The sequence below is a fragment of the Panthera leo genome, chromosome D2 (assembly GCF_018350215.1).
Source record: "Panthera leo isolate Ple1 chromosome D2, P.leo_Ple1_pat1.1, whole genome shotgun sequence".
NCBI classification, from domain to species: Eukaryota; Metazoa; Chordata; class Mammalia; order Carnivora; family Felidae; genus Panthera; species Panthera leo.
The window spans coordinates 66,931,242-66,945,340 of record NC_056689.1 but is presented as its reverse complement, the minus strand read 5'-3'; the positions used below and the strand labels follow the sequence as shown (position 1 = coordinate 66,945,340).

Sequence of the window (14,099 nt, the reverse complement as noted above, 5' to 3'; positions counted from 1 at the left end):
GTATTCTCAGCTGGAAAAGATCTTAGAGAGCTAACCCAAATTCCCAAGTTTCCCTGAAGAAAACTAGTGGGGCGCCTGGGTGGCTCAGTCAGTTAAGCTTCCGACTTCGGCTCAGGTCATGATCTCATGGTTTGTGGGTTTGAGCCCTGCTTTGGGCTCTGGGCTGACAGCTCGGAGCCTGGAGCCTGCTTCAGATTCTGTGTCTCCGTTTTCCTCTGCCCCTCCCCCATTCGCACGTGCACTCTCTCAAAAAATGAATAAACATCCAAAAATTTTTTTAAAAAAGTGAAGAAACCAGTGTCCAAAAGAAACAGCCTTTTGATTGACAGGCTAGTGTTTTTTTTTTTTCTGATACCAAGCTTCTACTTTATTCTTACATCTTTGTGATGTTAGAAAATAGCTAAACACAATTACTACTAATTTTCAAAGAGGAAGCTAAAGCAAGGAAAGTGTACGCTTCACAAAGTGTAAGTCCAAAAAGGATGACACAAGGTCACCCCGCAGGCTTTACGAAAATCTGACATTTTCAACATTCAGCTTTGATTTCAACTGAAGCAAGTTGTTCATCTTGCTTGTACTGAATGGGTGTGTCTATCCCACAAGGGTACGAGATGAACTGAACACGCACGAGAGGAAGACAACAGTAAGTGCAGAAGAGATCACGAAGCAGTCTCTCTCTCAATGTGCCTACTTTGGTCAGTGCATAATTAAACACTCCATAGGCATGAAAACCTAGCTACAGATGGAACCCCAGTATCTAAGGTGGGGGGGGAGGAGTCAGATCCATTCGCAAAGAAAAAATTGCTGAAATGTGGACCTCATTGAATAACAGCAATTCTCTCCTATAGTTCAACTTACTGTTCACGTCACAAAGTCTAGAAAGAACAGAGGCACAGACAAGGCAGGGAACAGAACTTTGGGCTGCAGCCTTCCCCAACTCTTCTGACAAATACCCAACAGCAGCAGGACAAAGCATCATTATGACAGAAATAAAGGCTCTTTAGATGCTGCCTTTTTTTAATTCAATGAACCCACTCTTACACACAAAGTTCATGTCACGATGTCTCGAAATACAGTACCGCTAGATTATGCTGTTAGTGGGTCCAATAAATTCAGTGCAAAACACTACCTTCAAGCATTTTTATGTTAAATAATTAGCACATTTGGGAAACTACCAGTATTTTCCTTAATTTAAACAATCACTGTGATCCCCTAAGCAAAAACAACAACAGTTCAGTAAATTGTTTAGAAGAAAAAAAAAAAAAGCAAACAAGTGAACTAATAGGAAAAAAATTTAGTTGAGTGATAAAGCCGCAGGCTCCTTCCCAAGGAGAGCACGGCATATTACCAGCAGCTAACACAAAACTAACCATCTATCTTATCTGTGCTTCCCCCTAAGCTATGCACTATCAGTTTTACAAACAGACAACCCATTACTTACAAAACAATTTGAAGTTGCTGTACATTTCTTAAGCTGGTTTTTGTGTGGCAATTCTGAAGCAATGCTGCCCTAAAAATGAACCTTGTTTTTTAAACAGTGAGATATCCACACTCGGTGCGGTTAGGGCAAGGGTGGAGCCCACTCTGGGGGAAACAACACACCCAAGCAGACTTCAGTGACAGCATGTTGCACATTCCTACTGCTACCCCATTTTTCAGGGCCTCAGAATCAAAACTAATTGGTTGATGATCCTCCAAGAAATGGGGGAAAAGTTCATGTTGTAGATCAGCCTTCCTGCCATGAAATAAAATATGGGCTCATTTCTTCTTGGGGAAGAAAAGTGAAGATAAAATGCAAGGTAGATCACGCAGCTCAGCCAGCAGAATGCGAGGAGGAAGGGGACTGACTACTACAGAGGAAGTCCAACTATGCCAGCTTCTAAGTTTAGCAATAGAAGCTTCTGCATATCTCAAGGTGTTGGCAACATAGCTCACCCTAGAACTTTACTTTTGGCCTAGTTGGCCCAAACAGGGGGCCCCATCGTGAACATAAAAGCATGACCCACCCTTCTCTGTCAAGGGTCTAGTTCTCCTGGCAATGCAGAAACAATAAAAGCATTTTCTTATCCACTAACTAGCAAGAGTTGCCTTAAAAAATAAGGGATTCGATTTATAAACTTGCTTTGGTAGAATATTAACATACACAAAAGGAAGAATTATTTTGGTGAAAATCACAAATTTGCATACCAAACTTATATATATTTTGTCATCACCTACTTCTGCAAATAATTTCATAAGAGTTTTGATTTTTTTCTGATTGCCAAATAAGATATCCTGTAAGATGTACACATACTGCCTAAAAACTTAGTGTTGAAAATAATTTATCAGTTATTGAAGCTGTTACCAAACATCTCCTTATAGTTCAAAGTGATTTTAATCAATACTACTCCTATATGTGTACTTTCAGACATACAACCAACAGTAACTTTTAATTGAACTCCTGTAACTCTTGGAATAAAAAATTTTTTTTTCTTTTTCGGTAAAATTTTCATATATGCAAAAAAATAAGCTATATAATCATTTACACTGAATTTAAAACAATGAAAAGGCTTTTGGATAAGACCAGGAAAATATTATTTTTAATGATACATGTTGTCACATTACCCTTGCCAATTGCTACTTTTTCACAGTGGAACAATAAACCAGTCTGGAGTACTGAACATTTTGATATATTTTTTTTCCCCTGATGTTTTCAGAGATGGCCTAGAACACTCTCTTTCAGGATCCTAGGAAGGGGGTGCTTGCTGACTGATCTAGCTTTTTGTTGGATTATGAGGTTGCTCTTGCCATAAAATAAATAAATCCATTCAAAAATACTTCTCATAGTCCATGTGATTGATCTATTTTTCAACCATATATGTAATTATGAACGGCCTGCCATCCTTTGCTCTTTTCCATCTCACCCCCAAACTGAACTCCAAGGTAGCAGATATTATATTTAAAGAATCCCATTTTGATATTTTTTGGATTTGCACTGCTGGAAATGTCTGTTTTCAAGTCAAACTTCACTTTCACAGCTGCAAAGGAAATGACAAGAGAAGAAAAACACAGCCAATGTATATCAGCAATTAATTCCATCCACAACTGCCCAGCTGTTTGTGCATGGAAGAATCAGTCTGTTTCCTTTTGGGGCTTTCACCACTGAAAATTAATACTGCACATTCAGAGACACAAGCTGTTTGTAACATGTCAGGAATGCGCACAAGATCACACAGAGTTGAAAAGACAAAATGAAATCCAGATCTAGTTATCATGGGACTTACCAGTATTATTTCATAGTTAAAGAAATTAAAAAAAAAAATCCTAAAAACACCCCAATCACAGAGCAAAATACATGAAAAAATATTCTCCCTTCTGAATATTATCCTTCCAATAAGGAGGAAAATCTGCCAATGACATCAGATTTAGTATCAAGAATAGACACTCTGATTTATTGGCATAGACAAGGTGTGACATTCTTAGGAATCCACATGCCCCCAGTACGTTAAATTCAGCCAATACTTTTTGGACGACACAGTTGCTTGCCCAACGTGTAGTTAGTCCCTTAAAAAAAAATCCTTATAAACGTGAAAGTTGTTGGGAACCAACGCTTTCACTACAGTCATACAGAAAAGCAAGTTTTTCTTGGTTAGTTCAGACATTATTTGGCACTCATATACACTTGCCTGGTTCAGAGATTCATGTAAATTTACAGATCCAATCTTCTAGGGTAACTCTCAAGCAATCAAATTTCTCCTTCCCTCTCCCTACCAGTTTTGTGGATTTTAAATAAAAACACTCTCTACAGAGTGCCAAAGGCTTAACAACTATAGTATGAACTCCTGTGAGACTCAAAATATCCTAATACTCCTCCCACTGCCCTCCAACTCCAATTTTATTTCAAATATTTGTTTCATGTAAATCTTGTAAAAATGCCATTTTGTTATATATTTTCAAACACACAATATTGGAAAATAATGTGTATTTTTAATATGTAAAATGACTTGTAGCCAACTGTTATGAAAGTTAGGAAAAGATGACATTTTTAGAAGAAAATAAGTCAAAACATATTTTAGCTATCTTATTGATTTTTATATGTTATTAGGTATCCCCATGACTGAACTCATTGTTCTAAGGACTCCCCCCCTCTGCTTTTGCTGTAAAAGAGTTCATGCCCTCCTAATAATGCTCATACATTCTCAAACACAACTTGGATGAGACACTAATTTGGGGCACCATCAAGGGCTAGGGCTTAACCAATGAACAGAAGATAAGCTCTCTGTTTCAAATATGAGGGGGACATTCCACAGGCTTCAGAATGAAGATACTCTCAAGTGCCACAACTCAAACCAGCACAATGAGAAGTTGTCTCCAACTCAAGTGCTGGGAAAGCATGAAGTGTCATTTTTTTTTAAAGAAACATAAGGCATCTCAAACTTGTGGTAGACTGAAAACAAACCATAAAATCAAAACAAAAGTGCTTTTCCCTTAACAAGGATATATCTGGGGTGGGAGGGAGAAGAGACAAAAGTTTAATCTCTGGCTGATGGGGACGTTAATTCTAGAAATATGGTAGAACCATTAGTGACTCAAAGAGCCACAGATATGAGCTTTGCTTGGCAAGCTTCAGTTCTGTGGGACGTTCAGACTAAGTTGAAATGTCTAAGAGAAGGAACCCTCCCATCTACAAGACTGGCTAAGGAAAGAAAAGGTTTCTCTAAGCTGTTTAAATCAGGTCAAATTCATGACACTCCAACTAGAGCCGGAGGTGGTGTTAAAAAAGACTCTTCAAGTGAAGGGGCTGTTAATGTGAAATTGTCAACTCATTTTAAAAGCAATTTCCTCACCCCAACAATTTATTGTAATAATATCTTAAAAATAATACTGATTTTATTCAAAATTTCAAATTTATAGCAAATTTGAAAGAATTTTACAGTAAGCACTATATAAGCCCTCACAATTGTTTGTTTCCTGGTATAGCTCTCACACGTGCTGCAAGCAACTGGCAGGCTGGGCCCCTCAGCACCTAGCATAGGGCAAGTTCAAATATTATGGATGGTAAATGAATAATACCCTTTGCCTGTTTAATATCTAATAGATGGTTATTTGTTAAAAGGGGTAATCCAGGATTTAAGGATGAAGCAGTTACAGAAAAGGCAAGGTTGGGAATAAATGAAATATGGGTTAATGTTCAAAACTGGGCTTTTTTTGCTGGCTAAAAAAATGTCAACAACATAACCTACAATGATTGGCGAGTTAAGCTTACTGAAGTTGAAGCAGAAATTCAGAAAATCATTACGTCTGAAGATGGTTAATTTTTGTTTTAAATGGGGATCATGCCCAAACTAGTCAGCCTGTATTATATCTGAAGGTTGTCAAACTTGGAAGAAAAACAATATGTGGCTTTGACTCTCCAATGGCATAATACTTCCAAAAATAATGCATTTTATTACCAATCTCTTAGAGGAAGACAAAGACTACATAAAAAAAATTCAAAAGTGAAGAGTAAATATATATGTGCTATTAAAAAACCTGCATTCACAAGTAATTTCTGCTTTGGGGGAAAAGTTCAAAATACAGAACAGCAAACAAATGTAATATGGCCACATGACACAGGAAACATTCATGACACATGCAATTTCTTGTTAAAAATATTACTGTTGCTTTGATCTGCTCCATCCAAGAGTATGGGACTAACGTAGGCATTTTTTAATTGTTTTTCTAAATATGAGACAAAATCTAGTTGGAAGAGTATGTCTCACATTGCAAATAATTTACCCAATTAAACACTATTTTTTTTAACCTTGGGAAACTTAAGTATTCTCATCTAAAAAAATTCAAGTACTTTGCTTCAACACTGCTAATAAGATAGGTAGGTGACCAAGCTGACAATTCACATGACTTAAAGCACCAACCATCTTACTTCTCCCCCATCAAGTTCTAGAACACTTGCCACCTGTTCACTGCAAGAACCACATCCTGTAGTCTAGAATGAAAAGTTCCAAATCCCCAAATACTATCATAAGACAATGCAAGAAACAGGTTTAGAAATGTTCTCTCCTTTTTCATGCCCATTCCTCAACCACTCCAGTTCCACTAGTCTCAGTGAAAGTATCTGGATACTAGGTGGCCAGCTTTCTATTTCCTTAGGCAAACTAGTAGTAGGAGAAGAGGTTTAACTGAAACAAAAATGAACAGTGGTGCCTGGGTGGCTTAGCTGGTTAAGTGTCTGACTCTTGCTGACAGCTTGGAGCCTGCTTGGGATTCTCTTTCTCCCTCTTTCTCTGCCCTTCCCTTGCTCGCGTGCATGCTCTCTCTTTCTCAAAATATATTTAAAAAAAAACCCAAACACAAAAACAAAACTAGCCTGTAAACACATCTCTTCTTAGCATTATAGAGGCACTTCAGTTCAGTGCATTATACTTTCCGCCCCCAAATATTACTGAAGGTGGAGAAGATATCAACTTGTTTTGTGCCAAATCTATAGCTGCACTGATTTTAATTTACTCTGGTTTTAGATTTTAAAAACTTATTTTTAAATTCTAAATTGATAAGTCAACCCATTTATAAATCTCTCTACTTTCTGGTTAAATTCATTTATTCTTTTAACAACAATTCATTCAACACCTATAATGTGCTACAACTGAAGGGGCAATGTGGTGGAGAATGCAAGAAATCAATGAGCCATTATCCATGATCCTAAAACAATAGCAACTTAGTGGGCTGGGGGAGGAAGAAGGGAGAGACAACTTGTTTAACAATTATATTAGCCCACGGCATTATTGTGTTATAATCGACAAATTACAGATTCAGAGAAAAGAGCCAGCTTGAAAGGTTCCTGAGAAGTTACTTGAGCTTGGTCTTAAAAGACTGGGGAGGGGGGCCGGGGGAGGTGCTGTACAACTCTGGCAGAAAAGATATGGAAAGACAACATACTTAATAACCTTGTACTTTAATGCATGGCTTTACTTTACGTAAAAGTATCACAAATTGCACCTAATACCAAAGGGAAATAAAAATTGTCACGAGTCAACAACTCACAGTGGTTTGTACAATTTAAGCTATAGGAACCCTACAATCTACTAGCAAACCATACAGTTTTGTGTCATGAGCTTTTTCTTTCACCCTAATCTTCTGACATGCACGCTAGGAAAAGAAGCTCAAAAGCCATTTATATCCTTTCTCGGAACAATGTTTGTTCCTACACTGCACTAACCAATGACTTAGAAATAATTAAGACCAATTATCTTGAAGCCAAACTGTGATCTGCTACCACATCATCGTGGAAGGAGGAATAAGAATGTTCTAGGTTAATACCAAGGTCAGTAAACAAAGACATGGTTAACCTGGCACAGGTACACCATACCCTGTGGGCTCAAATCCTTTTTTTTTTTTTTTTTTTTTTTTAACGTTTATTTATTTATTTTGGGAGCCAGCGAGCGCTCCATTCAGCGTGGAGCCAGAAGCAGGGCTCTATCTCAAGGTAGGGAGATCAAGACCCGAGTTGAAATCAAGAGTCAATCCTTAAACGTCTGACCCACCCAGCTGCCCCTGGACTCAAATCCTTAAAGGTATCAAAAGTATGAGGACGATAGATTTAATGGAAGAGCTGGGAAGAAAAAAGAAAAGCACAAATAGTCACAAGCATTGTGTTTGTAAATTGCCTAAAATTTCAAATTCAAGGCTCAGAAAGATGTTGACACATGAGAAAGGTTACTCTTGTGGGCTGCAAGACTGGGCTAATCTGACAAAAGTAAAAGGGATGCCACACTAAATTGCTGCGAACAGCTCATCCATTTTGATCAGGTTACTCTTGATGTAAAAATGGCATAAGGTTAACATTTAAGATATGTTTCCACATGAAAGTACATACACATAAATAACACCTCCCATTTTTATGAAGAACAGTATGAAGATTACTTACAGCACACACTGTGACAACCTAAGTGACAAACACCTAAAACAGGGAAATTAAGGTAGGATTGTTTATATTATGTGAATTCTTTATTTATTTATTTTTTATGATGATGTAACACATTGAGTTTTTATCATGTCAATTCTTTAAAGATTCTTTGTCAGGTTCTTTTAAAAGTAATTCCTGTGTTTAACCGAGGATACTGGGATGCAAAAGCCATCTGTACTTTACGTTTGTGAATTCACACCTAGAATACCGAAGCTCTGACAAAGAAAAAGAAAAACCTCTCGCAAAATGTTCAAATGGAGACGTTTGACCCTGGAGTACGAATTTCTCAGTGAAACACATAACTGCGGACAGTGTATAAGTAACTTCCTCAGAATATTCAGAAAAAAAGGGGGAAAAAAAACCTCATGAGAACCGCTCCTGAGCCTTTTAGAAGGGCGGTAACTAGAGCAGGACACAAACTGGGGGGAAGAGAGCAAAGGAAGAGTAAGAAAGCAGGTGAAGAGACATCTTGAGGGGCCAAGAGTGACAAAAGATAAGGAGTAACTGAGACAGCGGCATGAGGCCAGCCACACCCACAGGGAGCTTTGTGGCTTATTTCAAGGGAGTGGAACCCTCACTCAACAAGTGAACAATTTTGATTTTGCTTAACTGAAAGGTTGTGCAATCCTACAAATGGGAAAAAGGGAGTGTTTTTCCAATATAGAAAGTTAGGATGTAATAAATGGCTATCACTTAAACCAAAGAGAATACCTTATAAAATATGAAACTGAAAAATTTAGAACTCTGAGGAAAAGCAATGTAAAGTCTCTGTAAACCCAGAGCTGCAATGTTAATCGATTGTCACCACAAAGATTTTTATCCTGTGAACTATGCCATCCTTCAAACAACAAGATCCCCAGAGAGCACACTGACAAGAATGCTAGAGTATGTGAATCAGTGGAAGGTTTTTCTTCACTCCAACTTTCAATTAGGCAGCTTATGGAAACAATTCTTAATGGCTGAGTTTTTAAAATTTACTCCAAGATAAGCAGGACTGTGACTCCTGTGGGCTATTTCCAAGTTGCCAAGTCATTAATCTAAAACAGCTCTCAACCCCTTTAAACGGATTCCTGCTGGCCCAATATAATAAATGATACGGTGTTTTTTAAAAAAAAAAAAAAAGGGGGGGGGGGAGGGAGAGGAAAGAAAGAAGGCCCACACTAGTACCTTTGGAGTTGCTTTTCAGTTTAAAAAAAAAAAAAACTGGAAGCAATAAGATAATACATATTTATTACTATATTTTTCAATCATGTGCCTGGAAGCTACAGTAAGGATTTTGGAAAGGACTTCTGCCAAAAGCAAATTACTTTCTTTGATTTCAAGTTTAAACAGTTATTACCTTTGCTACACCCCCAGAAATGAAAGCTGGAAAAAAAAAAAAGACGTTATTTCAAGCTTTGTGCAGATGATTTACTATGTCAATCAAATCTATTCATTCTTATTAGCATTAATTAATACCTTCCTACAGGAATTGGAAAAAAGGACAATGGGCATTCTCAACAAGTGTTTGCCTTTGCTCTGACACAAAGGTCAAGATGTACCTGATAAACCAGTAAGCAATCAGTGCGCCAATGTTTTTAGTACAATCAGAACAGAGCAACCAGCCATAGCTTCAGTGTTTTGGCTCACTGGTTTAAAAACAAAAATTTGTAGTTAGGGCTCAAAAGAGGAATCTAATCATTCAAATCGTTTTCAATATAAAGCTGTTATATAGATCATACCATTATTGGGAAATAGTCGCAGAAATACTCTTATTTCAGTAATTTCCAAAATAACTAGATAATTGAATTGTATCACAAAACAATATAAACAAATTATAAGTGCTTAAAACTTATGAAAGAGTTCCTAATCATAGCCATGGTCGATTTATTAGGATGAGTAAGATCAGAAGTGAAAAATAAAAGTTGCTTGTTCCTCGGAAAATGATGAGTTCAATGCTGAGAAGAAAAAATTGCTAAATTAGAAACCAGGTTTTCTTCACATCAGAAGTTATCGGGGTAGAGTTCTTTCTACCCCCACAACACATATACACATAAATCCAGAATCCTAAAAGGTAATACCTTTGGTTAAAAGGGAGACAAAAAAATGTGTCCACTAACAGAATTAAAAAATGTGACTGTGCACACACACCAAAAAAACTTAAATCTGTCTTTTCCAGAGTGCTGACTGGGAGAAGAAAAAGTCTCCCCTGAGAGTCTGTAACAATAGGCCCACTCTTACGAGAATTTGGTACTTGCACGCCCGTGCACGCAGACACACACATGCATGCGTACACACACACACACACACACACACACACACACACACACACCCCAGCAGGGTCCAAAAATATCTTAAGCCAAGAGAACAGTGAGTGGTCTTAGGTTGGTCTTAGGGTTGACACCCTACAAAAAGGAAATATAAGTTCCATCTGGAGAAAGGTGCTCTCAAAATAGGCTGCCTAAGGATCGCCACAGATAAAATCCTGCCAAATTAAAAATTCAGAATTACAAACCACATGAGTAAACAAACCACATTAAATAAAAGTCAGCAGAAACAACAGAGTAGAATTTAATACCTCTCCCCAAGAACTGCAGACAGTGGAATAACGAGACACAGAATATAAAATTGTATTACAAAATCCTTCAAGACAGAATTGGAAACATGAGAAACAAGATGTTATAAAGTAAGACCAGTAGAACTGAAAAACTACTGAATAATTTAAAAAACTTGGTGACCATGGATGGAATTAGAGAGCACAATGCTACGCAAAATAAGTCAGAGAAAGACAAATACCATATGATTTCACCCACATGTGGAATTTAAGAAAGAAAACAGACGAACATAGGGGAAGGAGAGGAAAAATAAGATAAAAACGGAAAGGGAGGCAAACCATAAGAGACTTAATGATAGAGAACAAACGGAGAGGTGCTGGAGAGGCAGTGGGAGTGGGTGATGGGCATTAAGGAGGGGCACCTGCGATGAATAGTGGGTATTATATGTAAGTGATACAACACTAAAATCTATTCCTGAAACCAACACTACACCATGATGTTAATTAACTTGAACTGAAAATCTTGGAAAGAAAAAAAACATAGTGAATAGATTAAACAGTAGACTAGACCCAACTTGAAAGAATAAACTGGAATCCAAATCTGAAAAAACCAGCCAGAATGAAGCACAGAGAGACAAAGAAATGGAATGTGTAACAAGAGACTAAGAGACATTGAGAGAAAAGAGATCTAACATACTGAAGTTTTTAAAGAGGAAATAGAATGAGGGAGAGGTCATATTTGAGAAGGTTGTGGCTAAAATTTTTCAGAGACAAATCACCCATAAAGGACTGATAATTAGATTTGCAGTAGACTTCAAAAGAAAAAAATGTCATAAGACAGAAATAATAGTGGTGAAAGAACAGTCAGCCTAGAATTGTACATCAAACAAAACTATTAAAATAAAACACTGTCTCCTAAAGAGTTCTATAAACTCATTAAAGTAACTTTAAAAGATGAATTTAAGAAAAATTAAAACTAGAAGGAAGAACAGAGATGGAAGAAAGAGGAAAGAAAATGGTAAACAAGTAATTTTTTTTTAATGTTTATTTATTTTTGAGAGAGACAGAGAATGTAAGTGGGTTAGGGGCAGAAAGAGAGGGAGACACAGAATCCGAAGCAGGCTCCAGGCTCCAAGCTGTCAGCACAGAGCCCGATGCGGGGCTCAAACTCAGGAGCCATGAGATCATGACCCGAGCCGAAGTCGGCCGCTGAATCAACTGAGCCACCCAGGCGCCCCGTAAACAAATAATTTTTAAGATACTATATAAAACAATAATAAGCAATAACAAATGTATAAGTTTAAAAACAAGGTGGAACTGAAATCCTGATCAATTATATCACATAAGATGGAAATGCAGAATGAGAGTTTAAGTGTTTTAAGATCCTTGTATTGTTCAGAAGGGAAGAGTGAGCTGTTGACTGTAGACTGATAAAACTTTAATCTGATAAAAGATTATCCAGAATATATTTTAAAAATCCCTTTAAAAAAAAAAAAGGATCTAATCTGCTTATTAGTAAAAGGTTTAAACAGGTACCTCCCCAAAGAGAATATCTAAATGGCCAATAAATGCATGAAATGCCCATCACATTAATCATCAGGGAAATACAAATTAAAACCACACTGAGATATGCTATGTACCTATCAGTATAGTGAAAATAAAAACAAAAAAGCTGTTACTACAAAGTATTGGCCAGGATGTGGAGCATCTGGAACTCTGAAACAGTACAAATCCTTATGTCAATTAGTACAAGTATTTTGGAAAATCTTTTGGCATTATCTACAGAGGCTGGAATCACACATGCTCTGTCATCTAGCTATGCCTCTTCCTGGAGTACACCTAACAAATGCATATATACGAACACTAAAAACATACACAAAAATATTCATGGCAGAATTATTTTTAATAGCCCCAAACTAGAAACAATCTGAATGCCCATTCACAAAAAGGATTATTGTACATCCATAAAAAGGAATACACACAACAATTAGAAAAACTATTGTTACATGCAACAACATGGATGCATTTCACAGTAAAAAATGGTGAAGAGAAGAAGCCAGACACAAAAGAGCAGATACTGAATGATTCCATTTATATAAAACTCAGAAGCAGGCAACGCTAACCTACGACATGCCGGGATTATGACTACCTTGCAAGGAGGAGGTAATGGTTTCTGCTGTTCCATTTCTTGATCTGGGTGATGCTATACAGTGTGTTCACTTTGAACATATTTGTCAAGCTGTATCTTTTGACTTGTGCACTTTTCTGTAGCTGTATTAAACTTACATTTAATGGTTTACCTAAAAAAAATTAAGATAAGCTATAAGAGACAAAAGCCTCCCTTTTTTCCTGTAGGAAAAGCATATAACTCAATGCCATGTTTTCTGCTGGCTAGTTCTGCTCTCCAGAAACACTGTTAGATCCTCTTTTACAAAACCAAAGCATTTTCCTAAACTCTTTTAAGAAGTAATCCAAACTCTCTCACATGTTAAACCGTGTATTTCCCATAAAAACAAGAACAAATTAAGTAATCTCTTGTAAGTCTTCAGCATGGAGGAAAAAACTCAGAGATTCTCAAACAGAATTTGGGTCTCCAATCAGTGTGCTAAAATACTCTGCTTCTTCACATTAACAATACAGTGAACGGACTGAAATGTACAGTACAGCTGAAATGATCACAATGTTCAAACACTGGCCAATAGCAACATTAAGTATTAACATGTTCCATTATGGGAGCTATTCAATAGCTTCTCCCATCTTCAGAAACTGCTACCATTTTTTCAGTGAGTAGAAATATTCCCAATGTATCCACAAAACATTTAAATATAAAATAGGCCTCATAGTCATTCAAAAATGAAGATGTTCAAAACTAAATAATTATGCAAAATACAAGCAAAAAAACTGCATAATCACTAATGCATAGCAAATAATTGGGATTCTTTTTGTCTCTTTTATCACATTCTCTCTGCTGGGTTAAGAATCTGAAATCCCTATTGAAAACCAACACATTTCAGTGTTATCCATTCTTGCCCTGTCATGAGAGAATTTTCTGGATTCTTACTGTGGAAAATTTTATATTTATGTTATCTTACTTTTGCTTAATGCTATCTTATTTCATGGTCCAAGAACCTAAGAGAATGTGACATGAAAATGTATCTGTTGGCAGAACGCTACTTTCAGATGTTACTGAAGAGCAAAGCCTCATGGTGAGGATTCATAGAAAAAAAAAGTGAAGATTTAGTCTCATTCAGTGGCTTACTAAAACTGCGTGCTCTTTTGCAAATTTTTGTGGCGATACTTCACATTTTAAAATAAAGAATAGGTATGTATTCTCAATAATAAACATTTACGAGTAAGCAGAACTGGGTTCTAGTTCCAGTTCTGATTCTATTTAACAGCATGATTTTGGCCAAGTTACTCATTCTTTCTGGGCCTCAGTTTCCACAACTACAAATGAGAGGACTGAATCAGATGTTCTTAAAGATTTCATACAATGAAACATTTCATGATGAATTTACTGAAGGAATGTATCTCAGACTAGAAATTTACATGGATGATTATACTACCTAGATAAACACGGTAATACAAAAGATAAAACGAATAGTTCATCCTTCATTAGCCAGT

General features: G+C 36.8%; 1 protein-coding gene across 9 annotated transcripts in view; it reads right to left on the bottom strand.

The window, feature by feature from the left end:
- ADD3 (adducin 3) overlaps positions 1-14,099 on the bottom strand; it is a 123,226-nt gene that overhangs the window by 51,409 nt on the left and 57,718 nt on the right. Inside the window, exon 1 of one of the 9 annotated variants that reach the window (XM_042909173.1) lies at positions 1,442-1,604. The exons of 7 other annotated variants lie outside the window; for them this stretch is intronic. The gene's annotated coding sequence lies outside the window, so the exon portion shown is untranslated. Of the gene's footprint in view, positions 1-1,441; positions 1,605-14,099 lie in introns of those variants that run through there. One more of the 9 variants, XM_042909166.1, reaches the window with a different exon arrangement.